Source organism: Anomaloglossus baeobatrachus, chromosome 5 (assembly GCF_048569485.1).
Source record: "Anomaloglossus baeobatrachus isolate aAnoBae1 chromosome 5, aAnoBae1.hap1, whole genome shotgun sequence".
NCBI lineage: Eukaryota > Metazoa > Chordata > Amphibia > Anura > Aromobatidae > Anomaloglossus > Anomaloglossus baeobatrachus.
In genome coordinates this window covers 483,981,802-484,008,125 of record NC_134357.1, presented here as the reverse complement: position 1 = coordinate 484,008,125, position 26,324 = coordinate 483,981,802, and the positions used below count along the sequence as shown (strand labels likewise).

Below are 26,324 nucleotides of genomic sequence, written 5' to 3'. Positions count from 1 at the left end.
ATGTCCTATCCTTAAATTGCTACTAAATTTCATGTCCGATCCTTTGGTTTTATCCTATTTCACTATGCCCGATCCATCAGTTTTGTTTGATTATTCATTTCCCTCTCTGCCTATTGAAAATACATGGTAAATTAGTCAAGCTAAGTGGGCTTGGGTAATGAGGTGGGTCAGGAGGAAAAGCTGCCGTCCATCTAATGTTTGGTGACAACTATCACGCGGGTCTAAACAGCCGTCATGTCTCTCCTCAATACTTTACCCTGCAACTTTGCTTCCTGATAAGCATAATCCTAACTCCCACCAGAAAGCCAATGCATAGAGAGTCTATTTCCATCACGACATGAATACAATTATAAGTAAATTCACCACCAGTAAGAAAAGTTAGAGTTTCTATAAGGTGATCGCATTGTTCTCCATTAATTGTGTAAAAACGATGCGCATTGTATTGCAGCATACATGGCTGACATTATACGCATAGTTTCTATGTGAATAAGGCACAACACCCTTCTCTTAAAATGCAGAGAACTCACTTAAACATTTTTCACCAGGAAAGATTCCACTGTGATAGCAAATGTATAGAAATGTGACTTTGTAATAAGCTAATGAAGAGCGTAAATGACGATGGGCAAAACTCATACTCTTGGTTATGACTAGTGGAGGATTCGTGAGTATGGAGTCAGAAAACATCAAATAGAGAATCCCCGTGTCATGCTTTGTCCCCTAGTGCTTAAGTTTCACCTGAAGCGTTCAACCTTAACCCAACATCTTGCGTAAAAAGGAAATAATGTGCCACGCAGTCTTGAAAGGTTTTAAGCCTAATGATTGCCTGAAGAGAATGTGTTACACACAATGTCAGGAGGGTGCACCTAGAGGCCACCAATAAGTTACCCAGGAAAGGATCCAGAAATATATAAACCACAGCATCGACACCTCTGCTCGACTGTCAGCTCCACATGTGTCGTTCAATGAGAAGGCCAAGATTGGATCTTATGGGTCTTTATCTTTTGGCAAGACTCTCTTATTGAAGTAGAACATCTAATCCTTTGGTGGGTCCGTAAAACCCTTTTAAATCTTTAAGGCTATTGACACCTTTGACATGGGTGGGGGGGATATTTGTTACTAAAGACAACTTTTAGTTAACAAAATTGCACATTTTGTTTTGTTCTTCAAGCTCCATTTATTTTCAGACCCCTTGATATATAGATTGCAACTTACTCTGTTTTCTTTTTGTGGGAGTGTCTCTCCCAGTAATATAGGCTGGATATGAGGTGTGTGTGTGTCTCTCCCAGAAATATAGGCTGCATATGAGGTGTGTGTGTGTCTTTCCCAGTAATATAGACTAGATGTGAGTGCTGTGTCTCTCCCAGTAATATAGGCTGGATGTTAGATCTCTGTGTTGCTCCTAGCAATATAGGCTGGATGTTAGGTTTGTATGTCCCTCCCAGTAATATAGGCTGGATTTGAGCTCTGCGAGTCTATCAGTAATATAAGCTGAGTGTGAGGTCTGTGTGTCTCTCCCAGTAATGTAGGATTGATGTGAGGTATGTGTATCTCTCCCAGTAATATAGCCTGGATGTAAGGTCTGCGTGTCTCTCCCAGTAATATACTCTGGATGTGAGCTCTGTGTATCTCTAATAGTAATATAGGCTGGATGTGAGGTCTGCGTGTCTCTCCCAATAAAATGGGCTGAATGTGAGGTCTGCGTGTCTCTCCCAGTAATATAGGCTGAATGCGAGGTCTATGTGTCTCTCCTAGTAATGTAGGATTGATGTGAGGTATGTGTATCTCTCCCAGTAATATAGGCTGGGTGTGAGGTCTGCGTGTCTCTCCCAGTAATATAGGCTGAATGTGAGGTCTGTGTGTCTCTCCCAGTAATATAGGCTGGATGTGAGGTCTGCGTGTCTCTCCCAGTAATATAGGCTGAATGTGAGGTCTGCGTGTCTCTCCCAGTAATATAGGCTGGATGTGAGGTCTGTGTGTCTCTCCCAGTATTATAGGCTGGGTGTGAGGTCTGCGTGTCTCTCCCAGTAATATAGGCTGGATGTGAGGTCTGTGTGTCTCTCCCAGTATTATAGGCTGGGTGTGAGGTCTGCGTGTCTCTCCCAGTAATATAGGCTGGATGTGAGCTCTATGTACCTCTTCCAGTAATATAGGCTGGAAGGTTTGTCTGTTTGTATCTCAGTAATACAGGCTAGATGTGAGATCTGAGTGTCTTTCCCAGTAATAAAAGCTGGTAGTGAGCTCTCTATGACTCTCCCAGTAATTTAGGCCAGATATGAACTCTGGGCTCTCCCAGTAATACATACAGGCTGAATGTGAAATTTGAGTGTTTCTCCCAGTAATATAGGCTGGATATGATCGATGTGTTTCTCCCCTGTAGTATAGGCTGTATGTGAAGTTTGTATGCTTCCCTCAGTAATATAGGCTGGACTTGCGCTGTGTCCCTCCCTGTAATGTAATATAGGCTTGATGTAAGGCCTGTGTGTATTCAGGGTGCTTTTGCATTCAGTAGCTCATATATCAGCATAGCTTCTACCCTTCACTTATTTCCTCTTGATGAGCTTTTCTCCTTTTTTTTTTTCTCTGCCCTCTCTGAGACTGCTGATGCTTTCTCCACTTGCCATACTGGTAAATAGTGTACAGCCCCCTACCTTCCTGATGCTATTTCTAACACTGAGAGAAAAGCCAGCGGAGAACTCCCATTTTGCAGAAAACTTGGCTAGATAAAAAAATCACAGACTACAGCATCAATATTGTATAAAGCGTCTAATGAGGACTATCTAGCAACTTTGCATTTATGAATCTACTGAATAATAAAAACAATTTTTGTGCAAAGTTATAGATACATGGCTTTTACGGATGAAAAAGGGACAACAACCATTAATTTTCCAAAAGAGACTTCTAATTTAGGTAATAGGAATCACAAGATGAAGTTACAGGGGCGGTCTTAGAAGTGATAGAGGGGTTCACGGTATAACATGGCCGGCCGTTCACCTGCAAGTAAAGTGCTGAAGTGTGCGGAGCTTCTCTGGGCAAAATAAGTGGTTTTCTTGGGGCAGGACCTGCACCATCAGCTGGCCACGCAGGCAGGTTGCGTTTGGGGAGACCGCCCTTTTAATGGCTGCATATTACAAATTAGCTCTTTCACGGTAGGTGGCAAATTTGGTGTTTCTGGTGCATTAATCATCCAGGGAGCTGGACCTTTACCATGGCTTATCCGTGAATGAGTTAACCTGTGGAAAAGCATGACACAGGAGCATTCCAGACCTGTCACCTGAGGTTACAGCCAGAGACAAGGAGACCAGGACGCTGTTTGTCATTCAACGCTTCATTAATATCACTTCCTCCTCGAGCTTTCTCTTTTTTTAGAATTCCAAAAGACATTTAACGCTTTCTGACCCTCACCAAAGCGATGGCGAACTAATACTTCATGACGAAAACAGGCCCCTCGAGTCCCGAACATTTAACCTGACCGCTCTACTTATTAATACTTGTCTACTCTCCTGGCAGAATCATACGATCTAGATTGAACATTGTTATAAGTTCTCTACCGCTCCACTTGTCATAGCCTGAAACATGGCCAAGACCGCCACGTAAAGGGTCAAGAAAGTCTTAGGTGGCCCAGAGTAAGGACCACACTGGTTGTTGGCTTTGTTTTTTTTTTTATACGTTGGTATCAGATCTCCTAAAATTTCCACCAGGAAAAAAAAAAGGTAACCTCTTTGACTCTTGGAAGAGTTGGCAAATCTACCAGGAGAAGTCCAATAACCACCCGGTAGGTTTCTTAAGCATAATGCAAGGGGGCTCTATCATCAGGCGTAGCCCCGACATCTAAATGCACAGTCATTGGGCGGGTCATTAACATGGGGTGGGGAGAGGGGAGGAACATGGCAAAAAAAAGGGACATTGGTATGTATTAGAAAAACAATTTGGTGGTGTACTTTGGAAGCTTCTTGAGTCCATGAGCCATCTTTCATCCCCTGATATTGTCATGACCTGTATATGTACAGCAAGGCCTAGATTAATCAATTTTGTATTTCTGAACTCATTTTTCTTTTTTGTCTTGTGTGATTAGTTCCTGTTATTTGGTGCCAAATTCATCAAAATGGTGCACACAATTCATGAATTTGATTGCAATGTAAAAAATTGACTTCCTGGTTGATCTGTTTTTTTGACATTTGGTGTCAAAAATGGACCCTGATGCCAAAAAAGCTGTAAAGAATTGTACAAAAATACTGGTGTGCCCAAAAATACAACCGGGGAATGGATTTGTGCCAAATTTTGAAACTTTTTAAAAAGTTGTAATTGAATAAGGTTAAAACCTCTACATTTGCTAGACTTTACCCACAAGGTGGAAAACGACAGGGGAGCATATATAAAATAGACTTCAAGGCTCAAAATTCACAAAAGTAGATGCGAAGGCAATAATAAATTGGCCTCAAATGTCTAAGTATACAGTGATAGGCTACAACGGAACATCATCCTGTCTGTGGAGATCTCAAGCACGTCCACACACTACCATCGACGTACAGCAAGGCAGTCCTATGAGGGCCATGAAAAGGAGGAAGCTGAGATCGGACTAGGCTATGGAGAAAATGAGAGGTTATGGAGCTGGAGAACGATGTTATCCATACCATGGCTGGCAAAAAAGAACAAACCAATTTTGGTACAAATCAAGCCAGACCTGTCACTCAAACAAGGATCACCAAACTACGACTTGCCTACTTCGGACACATCATATGAAGAGATCATCATGGACAGAAGAATAGAAGGAACAAGGCGAAGAGGAAGATCAGCAACCTGATGGCTTGATGTAATCAAGAAAATGGTAGAGAAGACCCTGGTGGACCTATCTAGGTGGCGAAGACCCTGGTGGACCTATCTAGGTGGCGAAGACCCTGGTGGACCTATCTAGGTGGTGAAGACCCTGGTGGACCTATCTAGGTGGCGAAGACCCTGGTGGACCTATCTAGGCTGCACAAGATTGATCTTCCTACAGAACGTTCATCCATCAAGTCGCCATGGCTCAAGATCGAGCTGATGGGCTTTAAAACAAGTTCCCAAATCTTTCCTGTAAGGAATAAGACTGGGCAGGGGAATACCGTATGCACTAGGCACCAGTATAAGGGTCCTCCTGCCCCTTGTCTTTTGCTTCTGGAGTCCTTCTTTATCATCCACCCATTTCAGACCTGTCCGTATCGGAGAGCCCTGCCGCTGACCCCAGGCTTTATCACCAGCGTAGCCGTAGAATTACCGGAGGCACTGCCACTCCTTTGTTATCCAGCTATGTGAACACATCCGTTCCAACACGTTTACAGTTTATATTTTTGGTGTTAATGTATCTTTAAGCAAATAAGCTGCGCTCCTTTCCCATGTCTGCTTCTTATACCCGTGGGCTGTTTGCTTTATAATTGTGACTCAGGCAGTGAAATTTAGACAGCATTCTTCACCAAACCTGAAATTTGCTGCGTGCACTACATCGTCTTCTGTCAGCCGGAGCATCGATCATGATTATTAATGGCGATTTTCACTCTTTCTCTGAGGACTGTAGCGTTCGGCACAATATATTTGCTCTGTCAGGTTTGAGTGATGGCAGGTGCATTCTACATGTCAGAGAATAGATTTTTCTATAGCCCAAAATTAATGCATGTTTGGACCCACATGCTCTATATTTTCCAAGAAGCAAATCAAGAAGGGTGCGAATATCTGCCCATTAACCCTTTTAGTTAAAAGATATGAATAATGGACCTTTGGTCACTTGGAAATAAGTATATTGAGATCTTTGACCTGGAACACACCAGTGCCCACAACCTACACTGACGTACTCAGACTCAAGCTGGGCTGTTTCTATGGCTAGGAGTGGGTGGGCAAAGAAATGGGTAGGCTATGACCACCACTGCAGACTATAGCTTGATTAGGACAGATAACATGCCTATATTAGTGCATTTTTTTCACTGCGCCCCCTCTTCGGCACCATCTCTTTACTACAGTGTCTACTGTTCTGCAGCCGGGGTACCCTGACCTTATAGGCATTTAGCAGGGTTTATGTAGGTCCATTACTTTTTATTAGGTACAACAGGATCAGGTTTATCATAAGGGGGTGGTATGGGGGCACAAAACCCTTAGCATATGTCCACGATTCATTAAGACTGTCATCTCATACACTTGTCTTCATAAGGGCATTGCATGAATAAGATGTGCCGAATTAATTTTCAGGTGCAAGTCACTTAAAAGGAATCTATCAGCAGGTTTTTACTATATAATATGACGTAAGGATGATATGGGGACAGATACCCTGATTCCAGCTAAGCATCTCTTCGTTTACTGGGTGCAACAATTGTGATAAAATCATGGTTTTCTCTGCTCATGATCTAGCAGAGCCTGGAATGCTGAGCTGTGTATAACCCCGCCCACACCACTGATTGGCAGCTTTCTGGAAACACTGTATATTGACAGCTTGAAATCAGTGGTGGGGGCGGGGTTGGACCAGGAGGCACGAAACAGCTAGTCCCCTAGTGATAATACTCTGCTGATTTTTACTGAAATGGCAAAACACAGCCTAGTAGGTGACACATCACTGGAATCAGAGTCTAGGCCCCGATGTCATGCTGCCCTCAGATTACATAGAAAAAACCTGCTGACAGATTCCCTTTAATGAATTCAGCACATTTTATTAGTGGCTTGAGCTTTCCCAACAATATTACTCCATTCGAGAAACATTTCTGGTTTACAAATCACCCACATCTTTACTGAATTTGACAGGTGGGCATAACAATGTTCCCGTTCAGGCCGAGCTCCTCCCCAACTCCACCGCGCTGGCGTGAAAATGCCAAAAGGCTTTACATTTTTGCACATCTTCGTGTTTTGCAAACATTTGGCAACTTTTGAAAGTGTTTTATGACCGTTTTCTAGCAAAAATCCTTTGATGAATCGCCACCTTTTGTTAACGCAACCATTTTTGGACCGGATCCTTTACAAAATTCACATGAAAAACTCTTGAAAATCCCTTTCAATGGCTAGGTGCCCTCAGGGTCTTTTTATTGATTATTTGGAGCAGAAATACCAAGAGTTTGAGGGATTTTCAGATTTTTAATATTTCTACAAAAACTCTTATGTGCACACAGTCTGTTAATTTAATTTATATAGAAAATCAACTTTGTTGTTTCTATGTTGGCTTTTATTTTTAATTTTTCTCAAGATTTTTGAAAAAAAAAATAAAAATAAAACAGGGCGAATTAAAAAAAGTGTATGTCATGATTTAAGTGGATCCTGAGAGAATCTTTTCCAGACAAGGCAATGTCCGATCAAAAGGCTGCCAAATAAAACGCTGCAGGGACAAAACCTCTTCCAAACCACTTCAAGAAAACAAAAAAACTTCTCAAAAAGGAGCTGTTCCTTAAGTGGTTTCCAATTGAAAAAGTAGGGGTTCTTGACCACAAAGTAAAATCTGGAGAAAGTGGTTTTGCCTGAGAAACCAGATAATCTGCAGACCATCTGATGAGACCGTAGTGCACCAAGACTTAAGGGGGCTTTACACGCAACGACATAGCTAACGAGATGTCGTTGGGGTGACTGTATTCATGACGCACATCCGGCCTCGTTAGCGACGTCGTTGCGTGTGAAACATACGAACAACCGCACACAATCAAAATTACTCACCTAATCGTTGATCGTTGACACGTCGTTCTAATCCCAAATATCGTTACTGGTGCAGGATGCTCATCGTTCCTGAGGCAGCACACATCGCTACGTGTGACACCCCAGGAACGATGAACAACACCGTCCCTGCGTCCTCCGGCAACGAGTTGGGCGTGTCTTTCTTTCGGCTGCTCTCCGCCCCTCCGCCTCTACTGTACGGCTGCCGTGTGACGCTGCCCGAACCGCCCACTTAGAAAGGAGGCAGTTCGCTGGCCACAGCGACGTCGCTAGGCAGGTAAGTATGTGTCACGGGTACTAGCGATATTGTGCGCCACGGGCAGCGATTTGCCCGTGACGCACAACCGATGGGGGGGGGCGCGATCGGCAGCTACATCGCAAGTGATGTCGCTGCGTGTAAAGTGGCCTTTAGTATACATACTATTTCCTAAGAAATTTTTGGACTTTTCAGGTCTCATGTGAGTGAAGACCATTTATGTGCGGTGCTTTATAAGATGGCACAAGGACCATCAATGCCAATTAATATAAACGGCACATGCTAGAAGGGCCATCTGTAGGTAGCATTGGTTCTGAAGGGGTGTTAATAGTTTATTCACAGATTGTTGTGATACGCCATCAATTTTTGATCATTAGAATGTTGGATTGTAGTGCTCGTTTAGCCTTGTGTCCTCTTCTTAGTTTTGCATGCGGGGACTTGCAGATTGCATCCATTTAAGAGGGGTCACAGTATTATATCAGTACAATGGCGCTTCAGTCTTAGATTTCTATACTCTTTGGTCTATGTAGGTATTCTACGTTGTCTATATTCTTAGAATTAAAATATCAGTCGGTTGGTTTACAAAGGCATTCTCTGTTGCTTGAGCTAATCGCTAAATGGTACATTGGTCCATCTATATAACCTGCATTGTATGTTGTCAATTGGTCTATGTATATAGTCTCTGTTGGTTGGGCTATATGTGAATATAGTGTTCCTATCTATAGGTCTGTATTAGTGATGAGTAGAGATGAGCGAACCCGAAGTTTGGTGTTTGGTACAAACACAGACTTTACGAAAAATCCCCCAGAGTTCAAGTGGTTTATGTATGCAAACCACTCACGTGAGCATCACTGTGCTCGGGTACACTCGGTGCTCGGTCTAGTGCGAGTCGCTTGTAGTGATTGGCTCACACTGGGGGTAACAACAGCGTGGTCGGATGTTGTGTGCACCAAAAAAAGAAAATGGAAAATCCCCGGCCCTGGAAGTGATCTGTTTATGGCTGGCTGCATGTGGGCGGAGATCCGAGCTGCACAATTAGTGACTTTCATTGGGGTTCAGGTCCCAAACCGAACTTTTTCAAAAGTCCGGCTGCACCCGCCGAACTGAACTTCCACGGGTCCACTCATCTCTAGTAATGAGCGAGCACTACCATGTTCGTGTGCTCGTCATGAGTGTGACTTGAGTACCGAGTATAATGAAAGTCAATGGGGAACGCAATCATTTTTCTGAAATATTTCCCAGAAAAATGTTTGAGTCCCCATTGATTTCCATTATACTCCGTACATTAGTCGCTCCCATCCGAGTATGCAACCACTGCTCATTCCGAGTACAGAGCACCCAAGCATGGTAGTGCTCGCTCATTACCTGACTTGTATATATAGTGTTTACTTGTGCGTTTGTGTGTGTATTTGTGTGTGGCTAGACACTGGTAATTGAGGTTTTGGGGTACTGAGTTACGAGCCTCTACATGGCAACTTGGCTGATTTTATAGGATCTCTGGGGGATTCAGGTCTGGAGAAAGTGCTGGCCACTCCAATTGAGATACCCCAGTCTCCAGCAGCCGTTCCCTATTGATGCCATCTCGATGAGCTGGAGCATTGTTGTCCGTGAAGATGACATTAGGCCAGTGCTGTTCATGCAGAGGCACATTGACTGGATTAATGATGTTTTTAAATAGTAGAGACTTGTCACCGTACCATTCACAAAATGTAAGGCTGTTCGTAGTGACTAGACGCATCTGCCAACACTTTAACACCACCACCAAAGACTCAACTGGTAACAACAGTGGTTGATGCATAGCGCTCTCCTTAATGTCTCCACCATCGTTGGCGGCCTTCATTTCTGCTCAGCGTAAACTGACTTTCATCAATGAACAGCACTGAGGCCCACTGCTCTCTCTTCCAGCATAGATGATGCCTGTGCTTGGTGGTGTGGTCAAGTATCTTGCAGGTCATCTAGCACCGCAGACCACATGCCTGAAGTTGTATGGCATTCATCATCCAGTTCCAAAGGACATTGTTCACAATGAAGCGGTCATCAGTGTGGGATGTGGCCACAGGACATCCACTTTTCTGCCTTTCTGTGACTCTTCCAGTCTCTCTGTATCTCTGTACAACCTGCTGATGACACTCTGTGACAGTCTAAGCTCAGTGGCCACTTCAGTCTGAGAACATCCTGCTAAGCCTCTCAATGGTGCGGTGCTGCTGATCAATTGTTAGGTGTCGTCTTGGTCTCATGGTGTCAAAATTTTAACCGCATGACAAGGAAGACTGATTAATACCAATTCTAATTGAACCCCAAAAGTTATTGGGCCATTTATCAAACATCTGCTGTCAATTTTGCAATTAAAGCTCCTGGTTAGAGAACAGCAAGTTGTGCAAAAAGTCCTGAAACATTGATCAGTTGGACATGTGCATCTAAAAGGTTAGAGGTCATCACATTGAGATCACCTGAAAAAGTTACAATACATTGCAAGATCATCCTCAAATTTCGCCGAAAGCCAAATATCCCTAACTTTTTGTGAGTAGTATGTATGTGTGTGTGTGTGTGTGTGTGTATATGTATGTATATATATATATATATATATATATATATATATATATATATATATATATATATACACACACACATACACACACACACACACACACACACACACACACACACACACACACAGACTGTCTTTATTGGCCAACCTACCGTATATGCATATAGCATTATTAGTTGGTCTATATGTGAATATAGCCTTTACTTGTCAGTCTAAATATGTTTATAGCCTTATTGGTTGCCATCATGTTTACAATCTGCACACACAGGGGTCTCTGTGAGTGATTACTCGGCCCGTGGTGTGATTTTCAGTCCTTGTGAATAATTAACCCACAGTAAGTCACATAATATTCCCCCGGCTCCTTGGAGGGGATTCTTGTTCTTCGCTCACAGAGCCCCAGTCTCACATTGTGAAAGTGGGTAGTTCATTAAATAGGAATTTGTTAAATAGTAAATCAGAGAAGCTGCTAATGAGAGCCAGACTCCGAGGTATTAATTCCCTCTCCCCTCTACAACTGCATGAAGTAACGGGACATTTTTCGTGATTGGATCAGCTATCGGTAACTGCTGCCGAGATGCCTTCATGTCTTAAAGGGTTCCCTAAGATGGTGCAGGCGAATGGAAGTGTTTTGTAGGGAGAGTATCCCCATTATACCGCGAGCGATGGACCATGCACCAATTCCAGGTGTCTCTGTACTGTAAGCAAAGTATGAACCAGGAACATAGTAGGCCTCAATAGTTTTCATGCATCACCTCCCCTGAAGAGGTTTTTCCACCAACAAAGTTAATATTAAAATAATTTTAATCAATAGATCTTGGAATAATAATAATTTCCACAATTGGATGTGCTTAAAAAATGTCCCTGTGCTGAGATAATCTTATATATGTGCCCCTGCTATGTACTGTGTAATGGCCGTGTCTGACCGTACAGGGTCATGGCCTGATTGTACCACAGCTCCTGGGTAGAGGAGGATGCAAAAGAGAGTATATACAGTAGATAGCACAGCATGGGATCGTATCTGATTCTTTTTGTAGTAATAATAATAATAATAATTATTTCTATAGCGCCAACATATTCCGCAGCGCTTTACAATTCAGGAGGATCGTATACAAACAAGTAACAGTTATAGAAGATACAATATTTAAAGGGGAAAAAAGGCAACCCTGCTCCCGAGAGCTTACAATCTACAATGAAATGGGGGGGAGGCAAGGTACAAGTGCTTATTTACAATGACAATCCAGCCATCTCAAGAAAATGGGGGATAGATAATGGCTTCCTGGACCAGTTGGCCAGAGCCTGAGATGCATTTGGGTGCCATGGAGTTTGACGTGGGGTTATTTTGTGAGGTAAAACATTTCCCTGCCTGTTTTAAAAAATGTTTTACCTAAAAGAATTATTTGTGATTACATGGCGTAATGTTTGTATACTTTTTTGCCCCAGAGATGTGGTATAATAAGACAATGTTCCTGTACGGTCAGACACGGCCATTACACAGCACATAGCAGGGACACATATATAAGATTATCTCAGCACAGGATCTTTTTTTTTTAAACACATCCGATTGTGGAAATTATTATTATTCCAAGATCTATTGATTCAAATTAACTTTGTTAGGCTAAGTTCACATTTCCGTTGTTTTGTATCAGTCACAATCCGTCGCCTTGAGGAATTACGGTATCCTGCAAAATATTTTGCAGGAATCCTGTTTTTTCCCCATACACTTCTATTAGTGACTGATTGCGACTGATGATGCTGCGTTGCATCCGCTGTGTCGCGGTCAGTCGTTTTTTAACTGACCGTCGGGCGGGAGCAACGCAGCCCGTAACATTTTTTGAGCAGCGCAATCCGTAGGATTTTGCTGCGCACGCTCTCTCTGGCTCCCTGCCCCCGTAACCAAGATACAGTTAGGTCCAGAAATATTTGGACAGTGACACAATTTTCGCGAGTTGGGCTCTGCATGCCACCACATTGGATTTGAAATGAAACCGCTACAACAGAATTCAAGTGCAGATTGTAACGTTTAATTTGAAGGTTTGAACAAAAATATCTGATAGAAATTGTAGGAATTGTACACATTTCTTTACAAACACTCCACATTTTAGGAGGTCAAAAGTAATTGGACAAATAAACCAAACCCAAACAAAATATTTTTATTTTCAATATTTTGTTGTGAATCCTTTGCAGGCAATCACTGCCTTAAGTCTGGAACCCATGGACATCACCAAACGCTGGGTTTCCTCCTTCTTAATGCTTTGCCAGGCCTTTACAGCCGCAGCCTTCAGGTCTTGCTTGTTTGTGGGTCTTTCCGTCTTAAGTCTGGATATGAGCAAGTGAAATGCATGCTCAATTGGGTTAAGATCTGGTGATTGACTTGGCCATTGCAGAATGTTCCACTTTTTTGCACTCATGAACTCCTGGGTAGCTTTGGCTGTATGCTTGGGGTCATTGTCCATCTGTACTATGAAGCGCCGTCCAATCAACTTTGCGGCATTTGGCTGAATCTGGGCTGAAAGTATATCCCGGTACACTTCAGAATTCATCCGGCTACTCTTGTCTGCTGTTATGTCATCAATAAACACAAGTGACCCAGTGCCATTGAAAGCCATGCATGCCCATGCCATCACGTTGCCTCCACCATGTTTTACAGAGGATGTGGTGTGCCTTGGATCATGTGCCGTTCCCTTTCTTCTCCAAACTTTTTTCTTCCCATCATTCTGGTACAGGTTGATCTTTGTCTCATCTGTCCATAGAATACTTTTCCAGAACTGAGCTGGCTTCATGAGGTGTTTTTCAGCAAATTTAACTCTGGCCTGTCTATTTTTGGAATTGATGAATGGTTTGCATCGAGATGTGAACCCTTTGTATTTACTTTCATGGAGTCTTCTCTTTACTGTTGACTTAGAGACAGATACACCTACTTCACTGAGAGTGTTCTGGACTTCAGTTGATGTTGTGAACGGGTTCTTCTTCACCAAAGAAAGTATGCGGCGATCATCCACCACTGTTGTCATCCGTGGACGCCCAGGCCTTTTTGAGTTCCCAAGCTCACCAGTCAATTCCTTTTTTCTCAGAATGTACCCGACTGTTGATTTTGCTACTCCAAGCAAGTCTGCTATCTCTCTGATGGATTTTTTCTTTTTTTTCAGCCTCAGGATGTTCTGCTTCACCTCAATTGAGAGTTCCTTAGACCGCATGTTGTCTGGTCACAGCAACAGCTTCCAAATGCAAAACCACACACCTGTAATCAACCCCAGACCTTTTAACTACTTCATTGATTACAGGTTAACGAGGGAGATGCCTTCAGAGTTAATTGCAGCCCTTAGAGTCCCTTGTCCAATTACTTTTGGTCCCTTGAAAAAGAGGAGGCTATGCATTACAGAGCTATGATTCCTAAACCCTTTCTCAGATTTGGATGTGAAAACTCTCATATTGCAGCTGGGAGTGTGCACTTTCAGCCCATATTATTTATATATAATTGTATTTCTGAACATGTTTTTGTAAACAGCTAAAATAACAAAACTTGTGTCACTGTCCAAATATTTCTTGACCTAACTGTATATGGAGGACTATGGGGTGCATTACAATATATGGAGAACTATGGGGTGCATTATAATTTATGGAGAACTATGGGGTGCATTATAATATAGGGAGGACTATCGAGGTGCATTATACTTTATGGAGGACTATAGGGGAGCATTCTAATTTATGGATTACTATGGGATGCATTATACTATATGGAGGGCTATAGGGTGTGGGATGTAGGATGTGAAAACTCTCATATTGCAGCTGGGAGTGTGCACTTTCAGCCCATATTATATATAATTGTATTTCTGAACATGTTTTTGTAAACCGCTAAAATAACAAAACTTGTGTCACTGTCCAAATATTTCTGGACCTAACTGTACACATAGGGTAACCAAGCAATGCGCTTTGGTTAGTTACCCAATATTTACAGTGGTTACGTGTGCAGGGAGGCAGCGCTAAGCGGTGTATGCTGGTATCCAAGATAAATATCGGGTAACCAAGCAAAAAGTGCTTTCTTTTACCCGATATTTACCCTGTCTCTGCACGGAGCCCGACACTTCCCCGCTCGGCTCCGCCCCCTCCCGCACTCAGCATGTACACAGACACTTAGACACACACACTCACCTGTCCCCAGCCCTGCAGTCCCCGCGGCACTGACGTCCTCAGTGCCACGGCCTCACTCGGCTCCACCCACCCCGAACTCTGCCCCGTCGCGCTCCGGCCCCCCGCACACAACGGAGTCCGACAAAGAAAATTCTCTTCTTTGTCATCCGTTGTACAGCGCATCAGTCACATGCGTCAAGCGACGCATGTGACTGATGCAAAACAACGGAAATGTGAACTTAGCCTTAGTGGGACAACCCCTCTAAGTATTTAATAGAAAGGTGACTCAACGTCCTTTACTCCTGATCCTTATGAGTGGCTGTAGCACTAAGGCTACATGCGCACGCTGCATCTTTTTGTGTTCACAAACTGCAGCCAAAACTGCACCTTGTCAGTAGAGCCTGGAAATGTCACAAGAAATGTTTGTAATTATAGGTGCGTTTTTGCTGCGTTTTTCACAACCTGCGTTTTTGCTGCGTTTTTGTGACAAATGTTGACAAAAACGCAGGAAGAATGAACATGCTGCATTTTTTTGTCACAAACTTTTGACTAATAAAACGCTGACAAACTGCAATGTGCGCATAGAAAATCTGACTTCTCATAAACTTTGCTGGGAAGTCAGATGTCAGAAAGTTCTGACAAATAAACTGCAGCCAAAAACGCAGCAAAAACGCAGCAGAAAAAGCAGCGTGTGCATGTGGCCTAAAGGCCATTTTACACGCAACGACATCACAGAATTTGTGACGCACATCCGGCCTCGTTAGCGACGTCGTTGCGTGTGACGCCTACGAGCGTCCCCTATCTATCAAAAATACTCACTTGATCGTTGATACGTCGTTCATTTCACAAATATCGTTGCTGGATGCAGGTTGTTCGTCGTTCCTGAGGCAACACACATCGCTACGTGTGACACCCCGGGAACGACAAACAACGGCTTTCCTGCGTACTCCGGCAATGAGGTGGGCGTGTCGTTAATGCGGCTGGTCTCCGCCCCTCCGCTTTTATTGGCGGGCCGCTGTGTGACGGCGCATGAACCTCCCCCTTAAAAAAGAGGTTGTTTGCCGCCCACAGCGACGTCGTTAGGAAGGTAAGTAAGTGTGACGCATCCTAGCGATATTGTTCACCACGGGCAACGATTTGCTCGTGACGCACAATCGACAGGGGCGGGTGCGATCGCTAGCTACATCGCTAGCGATGTCGCAGCGTGTAAAGCGCCCTTAAGACTGGGTCAGCACAGGCAATCGGGTGCCCCTATCAGAGATATAACAAGTTGATCAACGATCATTAAGCCCCTTTTACATTGGGACCGAACGATTGTATTACAAACCGTATGGCAGAACAACCCTTGTACACATGTAGATCCGCTGCCTGTAGTCATGATTTTAGGACCTATAAAGCATACAATCACCAGATGATCTAGCATTATGCTCATTTTATTTTGTCTGATCGGTGGTAGGGTTTCACAGGTCAAACGTTCTTATAAATGTTCGCTTAGCCGATTGGCTACATGTGTAAGGGTATGTGTCTGCACAATGGTAGATCTGGCTGCACAGCTGAAGCTCCACAAACCTATGGCGAATCAATGGCCAAACTATCTTGTTGCATAATCGCGAGTCATTGTGCCACACCGTGTGGCGTCATCCTAAAGGGGCCTCTGAAATGCCTGCCTTTGGTACCAAGAGTTCTTGTCCTGTCCAGGACTGGTTTATGTAGGAGATACTCGCAAATTTCATAGGTAGGGTCTCCCTCCTAGGACCCCCGATGATCAGCTGTAATATCTGGTAAAACTTGCCGGTTTCCCTGCAGCATCCCCACTGGAGAAATGACGTATTACACCTCGTCAGTAGATAGGATGGGACAGGACAGGTCCTCCAGCGCAAGAGACCCTCTTGTGTAACCCATCTATTCTCTGGACAAGAAATGAAGAACCGGAACAGAGGACCCCCAACTATTAACTCAAAATTTAACAATAGGGTGTATGAAGAATGGCTTTACTAAACTGATCACCCCTTTAAGCTTTTATAGTTGAGCCAAGGCCCTTTCAGCTATCACAACATACGTTTCTTAAGAAGTGATTTTCTTTTCATTCAAAAATATCAGTTGCCGATTAAAACATTGGATAAAGGTGTTTATTTAGCCGGAAAATATATCTCCAAATTCCAGGCTATACCCCTGGCCAAACAGATCCGACAGGAGCGGTGCCAGACTGCATATCACAGAATAAGTTAGGCAGATATGGAAAATAAATAAGTCGCACCCATCAGCGCAGACTTCTGAGAGAAATCCGCTCCGATTCCCACCAGGAAAAGGAATAAAGGATCTATAACATCCCGCACAGGCGCGCGGGGCGTCAGGCAACCATATCTGGAGTAGAGGCCGATCCAATACCAGCTGAAAACCCAGAGTAAATGTGCTCATCAGTTTAGGGGTTGCTGGAACTATTGGCCCCAAGATGTGGGGAGCAAGGCTGAGAATAACTTCACATACAGCATGATGGCCTTAAAAGTCCTGAAGGAAGAATGTGGCGCACAATGATTTCTACCAGAATCAGCACCGCTCTTAAATTTAAGGGTCGTGTTTAGTATTACAGCTGATCCCCATTTACTTGTATTCTGCAGTGTCAGACGTGAACAAGCGTGGCGCTCTATAAGGGAAAAAAAAACGGGCTTTATTATTATTGCTACTTTGAATGCATTTTTCCCTTTTTTCATGCATTTTTTTGTGCATTTTAGTGTTGTTTTTTTGTTTTTAGTTTTTTTTTTAATACAAAAATGGTTAGATTTCACAATTAAAAAAACAATTATGTTTTTACATGCTTTTTTCAGTCTCCCCATAATGGCATATAGTGGAAAAAAAATTCACTGTAATGTTCTGTTCCATAGAGCCTTTAAATGTACAGTGGGCTTAACCTCATATGAGATCACATCCACGTTACATGAACTTTTTGTTGCAGATTTTCTGTACAAAAAAAAGCTGAAAAAAAGTGCAGCATTTACGCTGCCTGGGTACATGGACTAACGCACGCTCCTGGCCATGCAATTGTGCAGAGGACTATAGCTGCACTCACCCCCACCAAATTCCTAGATAACTGCACCTGCCTCCCCAAAGATTGTCCAGAGGACTGCAGATGCTACACCTCCTCCCCTCCCATTGTGCAGAGGTCTGCAGCTGCTACACCCCCAACCCCTTCAGTAGTACAGAGGACTGCAGCTGTCCCCCTTCAGTAGTACGAGGACTGCAGCTGTTCCCCTCCAGTAGTACAGAGGACTGCAGCTGTCCCCCTTCAGTAGTACAAAGGACTGCAGCTGTCCCCCTTCAGTAGTACAGAGGACTGCAGCTGTCCCTCTTCAGTAGTACAGAGGACTGCAGCTGCCCCCCTTCAGTAGTACAGAGGACTGCAGCTGTCCCCCTTCAGTAGTACAGAGGACTGCAGCTGCCCCCCTTCAGTAGTACAGAGGACTGCAGCTGCCCCCCTTCAGTAGTACAGAGGACTGCAGCTGCCCCCCTTCAGTAGTACAGAGGACTGCAGCTGTCCCTCTTCAGTAGTACAGAGGACTGCAGCTGCCCCCTTTCAGTAGTACAGAGGACTGCAGCTCCCCCTTTCAGTAGTACAGAGGACTGCAGCTGCCCCCCTTCAGTAGTACAGAGGACTGCAGCTGTCCCCCTTCAATAGTACAGAGGACTGCAGCTGTCCCCCTTCAGTAGTACAGAGGACTGCAGCTGTCCCCCTTCAGTAGTACAGAGGACTGCAGCTGTCCCCCTTCAGTAGTACAGAGGACTGCAGCTGCCCCCCTTCAGTAGTACAGAGGACTGCAGCTGCCCCCCTTCAGTAGTACAGAGGACTGCAGCTGCCCCCCTTCAGTAGTACAGAGGACTGCAGCTGTCCCCCTTCAATAGTACAGAGGACTGCAGCTGTCCCCCTTCAGTAGTACAGAGGACTGCAGCTGTCCCCCTTCAGTAGTACAGAGGACTGCAGCTGTCCCCCTTCAGTAGTACAGAGGACTGCAGCTGTCCCCCTTCAGTAGTACAGAGGACTGCAGCTGCCCCCCTTCAGTAGTACAGAGGACTGCAGCTGCCCCCCCTTCAGTAGTACAGAGGACTGCAGTTGTCCCCCCTTCAGTAGTACAGAGGACTGCAGCTGTCCCCCTTCAATAGTACAGAGGACTGCAGCTGTCCCTCTTCAGTAGTACAGAGGACTGCAGCTGTCCCCCTTCAGTAGTACAGAGGACTGCAGCTGTCCCCCTTCAGTAGTACAGAGGACTGCAGCTGCCCCCCTTCAGTAGTACAGAGGACTGCAGCTGCCCCCCTTCAGTAGTACAGAGGACTGCAGCTGCCCCCCTTCAGTAGTACAGAGGACTGCAGCTGCCCCCCTTCAGTAGTACAGAGGACTGCAGCTGCCCCCCTTCAGTAGTACAGAGGACTGCAGCTGCCCCCCTTCAGTAGTACAGAGGACTGCAGCTGCCCCCCTTCAGTAGTACAGAGGACTGCAGCTGCCCCCCTTCAGTAGTACAGAGGACTGCAGCTGCCCCCCTTCAATAGTACAGAGGACTGCAGCTGTCCCCCTTCAGTAGTACAGAGGACTGCAGCTGTCCCCCTTCAGTAGTACAGAGGACTGCAGCTGTCCCCCTTCAGTAGTACAGAGGACTGCAGTTGTCCCCCCTTCAGTAGTACAGAGGACTGCAGCTGTCCCCCTTCAAAAGTACAGAGGACTGCAGCTGTCCCCCTTCAGTAGTACAGAGGACTGCAGCTGTCCCCCTTCAGTAGTACAGAGGACTGCAGCTGTCCCCCTTCAGTAGTACAGAGGACTGCAGCTGCCCCCCTTCGGTAGTACAGAGGACTGCAGCTGCCCCCCTTCAGTAGTACAGAGGACTGCAGCTGCCCCCCTTCAGTAGTACAGAGGACTGCAGCTGCCCCCCTTCAGTAGTACAGAGGACTGCAGCTGCCCCCCTTCAGTAGTACAGAGGACTGCAGCTGTCCCTCTTCAGTAGTACAGAGGACTGCAGCTGTCCCTCTTCAGTAGTACAGAGGACTGCAGCTGTCCCCCTTCAGTAGTACAGAGGACTGCAGCTGTCCCCCTTCAGTAGTACAGAGGACTGCAGTTGTCCCCCCTTCAGTAGTACAGAGGACTGCAGCTGTCCCCCTTCAAAAGTACAGAGGACTGCAGCTGTCCCCCTTCAGTAGTACAGAGGACTGCAGCTGTCCCCCTTCAGTAGTACAGAGGACTGCAGCTGCCCCCCTTCGGTAGTACAGAGGACTGCAGCTGCCCCCCTTCGGTAGTACAGAGGACTGCAGCTGCCCCCCTTCAGTAGTACAGAGGACTGCAGCTGCCCCCCTTCAGTAGTACAGAGGACTGCAGCTGCCCCCCTTCAGTAGTACAGAGGACTGCAGCTGCCCCCCTTCAGTAGTACAGAGGACTGCAGCTGTCCCTCTTCAGTAGTACAGAGGACTGCAGCTGTCCCTCTTCAGTAGTACAGAGGACTGCAGCTGTCCCTCTTCAGTAGTACAGAGGACTGCAGCTGCCCCCTTTCAGTAGTACAGAGGACTGCAGCTGTCCCCCTTCAGTAGTACAGAGGACTGCAGCTGCCCCCTTTCAGTAGTACAGAGGACTGCAGCTGTCCCCCTTCAGTAGTACAGAGGACTGCAGCTGCCCCCCTTCAGTAGTACAGAGGACTGCAGCTGCCCCCCTTCAGTAGTACAGAGGACTGCAGCTGCCCCCCTTCAGTAGTACAGAGGACTGCAGCTGCCCCCCTTCAGTAGTACAGAGGACTGCAGCTGCCCCCCTTCAGTAGTACAGAGGACTGCAGCTGCCCCCCTTCAGTAGTACAGAGGACTGCAGCTGTCCCCCTTCAATAGTACAGAGGACTGCAGCTGTCCCCCTTCAATAGTACAGAGGACTGCAGCTGTCCCCCTTCAGTAGTACAGAGGACTGCAGCTGCCCCCCTTCAGTAGTACAGAGGACTGCAGCTGCCCCCCTTCAGTAGTACAGAGGACTGCAGCTGCCCCCCTTCAGTAGTACAGAGGACTGCAGCTGCCCCCCTTCAGTAGTACAGAGGACTGCAGCTGCCCCCCTTCAGTAGTACAGAGGACTGCAGCTGCCCCCCTTCAGTAGTACAGAGGACTGCAGCTGCCCCCCTTCAGTAGTACAGAGGACTGCAGCTGCCCCCCTTCAGTAGTACAGAGGACTGCAGCTGCCCCCCTTCAGTAGTACAGAGGACTGCAGCTGCCCCCCTTCAGTAGTACAGAGGACTGCAGCTGCCCCCCTTCAGTAGTACAGAGGACTGCAGCTGCCCCCCTTCAGTAGTACAGAGGACTGCAGCTGCCCCCCTTCAGTAGTACAGAGGACTGCAGCTGCCCCCCTTCAGTAGTACAGAGGACTGCAGCTGCCCCCCTTCAGTAGTACAGAGGACTGCAGCTGCCCCCCTTCAGTAGTACAGAGGACTGCAGCTGCCCCCCTTCAGTAGTACAGAGGACTGCAGCTGTCCCTCTTCAGTAGTACAGAGGACTGCAGCTGTCCCTCTTCAGTAGTACAGAGGACTGCAGCTGTCCCTCTTCAGTAGTACAGAGGACTGCAGCTGCCCCCTTTCAGTAGTACAGAGGACTGCAGCTGTCCCCCTTCAGTAGTACAGAGGACTGCAGCTGCCCCCTTTCAGTAGTACAGAGGACTGCAGCTGTCCCCCTTCAGTAGTACAGAGGACTGCAGCTGCCCCCCTTCAGTAGTACAGAGGACTGCAGCTGCCCCCCTTCAGTAGTACAGAGGACTGCAGCTGCCCCCCTTCAGTAGTACAGAGGACTGCAGCTGCCCCCCTTCAGTAGTACAGAGGACTGCAGCTGCCCCCCTTCAGTAGTACAGAGGACTGCAGCTGTCCCCCTTCAATAGTACAGAGGACTGCAGCTGTCCCCCTTCAGTAGTACAGAGGACTGCAGCTGTCCCCCTTCAGTAGTACAGAGGACTGCAGCTGCCCCCCTTCAGTAGTACAGAGGACTGCAGCTGCCCCCCTTCAGTAGTACAGAGGACTGCAGCTGCCCCCCTTCAGTAGTACAGAGGACTGCAGCTGCCCCCCTTCAGTAGTACAGAGGACTGCAGCTGCCCCCCTTCAGTAGTACAGAGGACTGCAGCTGCCCCCCTTCAGTAGTACAGAGGACTGCAGCTGCCCCCCTTCAGTAGTACAGAGGACTGCAGCTGCCCCCCTTCAGTAGTACAGAGGACTGCAGCTGCCCCCCTTCAGTAGTACAGAGGACTGCAGCTGCCCCCCTTCAGTAGTACAGAGGACTGCAGCTGCCCCCCTTCAGTAGTACAGAGGACTGCAGCTGCCCCCCTTCAGTAGTACAGGGGACTGCAGTAGTCTCCCTTAAATTAATCTCTGGCTGCTGGAAGGAGCTTTGAAAGAGCTCTCTAACCCTATGGCATCTGTGACTGCTCTTCCGCTTTGCCCTCCTGGCACAATATTATCGTTATGGCGTGCCAAACATTGACCTCATGCTGGTTCATGGGGCCATCGGCCACAGATCGTTGAGGTGGCTCATGCATCTGGTTCTGCAGCCAACTCTCAATACAATTATTTATATATAGTTTTATATATATATATGTGTGTGTGTGTGTATATATAATATACTAATAATATACTTTTTCAAGGACTATTCTGTCCCTCACTATTGAGACGTTCCAGCATCTGATTACTATACACCACATATGAAGATCAGTGGATGACCCTTTGGCCTCCCACCATTTCCCTAGTAAAATCCCCACCGATACATTTAATAAATTCACTTTGCCTTCTTGGCACCTTATGCTTTCGCTCTTCACATTCCTGAAGGTGGTGGTTTTGCTGCTCCTTGTTGGACCATGGTTCTGCTCGGACAGCGCAGCGCCGTGTTACTAGTAGGCGTTGTGTAGACTGTCCTACATCACCAAGGGTCTCACTAAGAACCATTACTGGTGCAGTGCAGGGGGACAACTGTCGGTATAAAAATTTCCAGTTCCCAGGAAGGTCAGAGATCATCATGGATGAGTGGTCTGCAATTATGCATCCGAAGACAAAAAGGAGACAAAAAAATTGCTAGTCTACGTGTTGCGAGTCTTGTGAGGACATCTGTCAGTAAGGGCCAGCACTTCATAATGTTTTCAGCTTTGTAATAGGGGGATCGTATCGGTTCTCCGTAGATGAGCTGAGTATTTAGTCTAACGGGGGAAAAAAATATGGAAATGAGAGAGATGATTTCCATTCCTTTCTTTCATGGAGCATTGCCATGTATCCCTCCATATGGCCATGTTCACACAGGGCGTTTTTGGTGTGTTTTCCTGCTTTTTTGGTACTGTAGACAAATGACACACCAGAAACGCACCCAAAAATGCAATTTTTTTTTTTTTTTAAATACCAAGAGATCACGTTTTGCTGCAAAAAAAAGCACCAAAAAGGCACTGTGTGATCACGCCTTAAACCTTGCTGTAAGTTTTTTCCCACAAGTTACCTAGTGGTCCAGTCCAAGTAGCGGAACACGCCGCGGTCTACCTGTCCGACCATTTAAAAAGGAAATGGTGTTGTCCATACCCAGCGCCACGTCTTCCTTTATGGCGGAATTGTACTGAATTATCCAGTGGCCAGCACAGGTCAGGAAGGAATTTCTTCTATTTTATGATAAATTGGGTTGTTTTAGGAACAGCACCGAAAAGTAGCTCTTTAAAGGGGTATTCCAACCCTTCACAGGATGAGCCATAAATGTCTGCTGGATGTGGGTCACACCACGGGGATTCACGGCTGGTATTCGCCCCGTGGAACTCAGCGGTCACAAAAGCTGCACTATGAAGAATCAAGACATTGAGTGTAATTGTAGAAAGTCACCAGTATCAGATAAAATAGCACAACTATGGAATATATGTATTTATATAGATTGAGCAGAGTCATGGACCTGACCTGAGACCTGGACCGGCTGTTGTAACCTGTTCGGACTGCCCATTCCCAGATGATGAATTGTACTCTGCCTGATGCTTTCTATCTTGTGCCTGCAGCTTTAAAAGGAGTAGTTATACAATTAAAAATGAGAAATCCAATTTCTTTTTTCTTAAAGTTTGCTTTAGTCACCCTCCCCAGGTCCAGCACCAAGTCTCCGCTGCTGTTTTTGGTGTGTTATTTTCTGCAGCGCTGAGGTTACATCAACAAAGCTGTAGCCAATAACGGAGCTCAGCACGTCTGCCGATGACCTTAGTGATTGGCTGCAGCGTTGTCGATATGAAGTCAGCACTACAGCAGGGGTTCTGTGCTGGACATGGGCAGGGTGAGTAAAGCCCAGTTTATTTTTTTTAAACTGCAGCCAAGGAATAATGGAAACCCCTTTTAATTAAAAGGATATGCTCAGGCAATAATAGTACTAAAATAGTCAAGTGAGTTATGTTAGCCCATTTCATCCATGCTCTTCCAGCACCTGATCCTGATTCTACTCGCTGGTCTTTTTACATTGACTGCAGTGGTCAGGTTATGGGTTTTGATGGCAGCAGCCATTCACTATCCTCAGTGGTCGGGTGCTGTATACAGCTGCAGCCAGTGATTGCTAGATATACGGGCTGTAACGGCTGCAGTCAATCCCTATCGTCAGTAGTCAGGTACAATATACAGCTGCAGCTAGTGATTGCTAGGCATATGAGCTGTGATGGCTGCGGTCAATCACTATCCTCAGCTGTGCCAGTGATTGCTAGGTATAAGGGCTGCGACAGCTGCAGTCATTCACTATCCTCCATGGTCAGGTGTTGTATACAGCTGTGACCAGTGATTGCCAGGTATACAGGCTGACGGCTACAGTCAATTGCTATCCTCAGTGGCCAGATGCCGTATACAGCTACGGATAGCGATTGCCAGGTATATGGGCTGTGATGGCTGTAGTCAATCACTATTGACTCGCCCACCCCAGGGCTTTGGGACACCCGGTGTGGGGCCGGACTAGTCCGGGGGTAGTCAGTGGTGGCGGGGCCCGACTCCGTGACCCTGGTGGGGTTAACTAATATGGCAGTTGTGGGGGTGGTAACTTTAATTACCGTTTGTGGAATATTCGTGACTAGAGTTGAGCCGACTGCTAATAATCCGGGTCTGGCGGATCCGTCGCGGGTTGGAAAAGAAGTCCGGATCCGATCCGGACCCATGTATGCGACCGGGTCGGACCCGTGTCGAACGCTGAAACCGCACGGATCCGGATTTTTACAGTTCGGATCCGCTCAACACTATTCGTGACACCACCTGTGGATTGTAGCTATGGAGCCGCCGCTGCTGGATGAGACCTCCGGGGCTGATGGATTAGCAGCTGGTATGGTTCTGCTCCCCACAGGTGGAGCGGTACCCCAGGGCAGCCGTTGCTGCTTATTAAAGTCTATGGTGCTTTGGTAAATGATGCGGTGCAGGGTGAAATAAAGGAAGCAACACCAGGTGGTTCAGTTTCAAGGTCTTTACTCACTGCTGCCAGGGCTGCAGCAAACTGGGTGCCTTTGGAGTGCTGAAATTCACTGTCAGGGACCGCCGCCGATCCCGGGTAGTTATTGAAGTAAATGCCGGTGCACCCTTGTTTGTGTCTCCTTCCTCGACTGACTTCAGAGCCTTGACCTTTATAGATAAACTTGTCTCGCCCTCCACCATAGAGTCTGGTCAAGAAGGCTTGCCTGGCTGGAATCTTGTCCTCTTCCCAGGAGATCTACGGCAGGTTGTGGCCCGGGGCACTTGCAGCCACCCTGGGCCTCGGTGTCACTTTCTGGAAATGTCTTTCTTCCCTCTGTCTGGGGACCGTCCCCGATTGCAGCCAGACCCCTCCACCCGATGTTTTAGTGGAACAGGCCATGAGCTAATAAGCCCTTCCGTGGCCCTGGAATCCTTTCTTCTCTGTCTGTGGTGTCACCTGGGCCTAGCTGGGCCCCAGTATCTCCACCAGGAAACTTCTCTCTCTGTTGCTTTCTCTTCACACTCTGCTGAGGTAACTACCTCCCTCCTCTCCTCCCTCTCACTTCTGTCTGAACTTGAACTTCCTGTCTCTTCTCTTACTTTCTGTTGGCTCCGCCCACTTTCCCTGTTGCTAGGCCCCACCCTATGGGAAAAGAGATGAGTCTTATGGCCCCCCAGCCTACAGCATGGGGGTAGCTGCCACTATCCCCGGTCCCAAAATATGCCTAACAATAGGTGTAGTGTGAATTTGCCTGTGAACCGGTATGTACCCTTGTCCTTGCCCAGGATGGGACACCACACCTCAGGCTGAGGTGCAATGTCTCTGTGGCGACGGAAGCCTCAGGGGCGCCACACTATCCTCAATGGTCAGGTGCTGTATACAGGTGTATACAGGTGTGGCCAGTGATTGCTAGGTATACAAGCTGTGACGGCTGCAGTCAATCACTATCTTCAGTATACAGCTGCAGCCAGTGATTGTCAGGTATTTGGGCTGTGACAGGGGCAGTCAATCGCTATCCTCAGTGGCCAGGTGCTGCATACAGCTGTGACTACTGATTGCCAGGAATTGGGGCTGTAATTGCTGCAGTCAATCATTATCCTTAGTGGTCTGGTACCATCTACAGCTGTGGCAATTGATTGCCAGGTGTGCAGTCTGTAACAGCTGCAGTCAATCACTATCCTTAATGGTCAGGTGAGGTATACAGGTATGGACAGTGATTGCTAGGCATACGGGCTGTAATAGCTGTAGTCAATCACTATCATCCGTGGTCAGGTGTTGTATACAGCTGTGACCAGTGATTGCCAGGTATACAGGCTGATG

General features: G+C 46.4%; 1 long non-coding RNA gene across 1 annotated transcript in view; it reads left to right on the top strand.

Annotated features, from left to right (window-relative positions):
• LOC142310374 (uncharacterized) overlaps window positions 1-26,324 on the top strand; it is a 142,425-nt gene that overhangs the window by 91,682 nt on the left and 24,419 nt on the right. The window lies entirely within an intron of this gene.